Source organism: Theobroma umbraticum, unplaced genomic scaffold, assembly GCF_002168275.2.
Source record: "Theobroma umbraticum cultivar Fairchild unplaced genomic scaffold, ASM216827v3 scaffold_7.0, whole genome shotgun sequence".
Classification (NCBI taxonomy): Eukaryota; Viridiplantae; Streptophyta; class Magnoliopsida; order Malvales; family Malvaceae; genus Theobroma; species Theobroma umbraticum.
Genome location: NW_018397278.1, coordinates 1,361,528 through 1,361,753, shown reverse-complemented (window position 1 = coordinate 1,361,753; position 226 = coordinate 1,361,528).

The window sequence follows — 226 nt, the reverse complement described above, 5'->3', positions numbered from 1 at the left end:
GGGCAGACATCACAAGGAATGGCCTTGAAGTGGTCTTGTGAAATCTTCCTTTTCAATGTAAATTCAATGTAAATTCATTTATAAGACCATTTCAAGTGAGTAAATAAGCTTTTGAAGGCATGAGTAACTATAAATAGACTTTTCTTGTTAACGGATAGCTTTCACTCCTTGTTTCTCAATGTAAACATCAAATTATGATATGTTTTAACCAAAAATGAAAAAAATT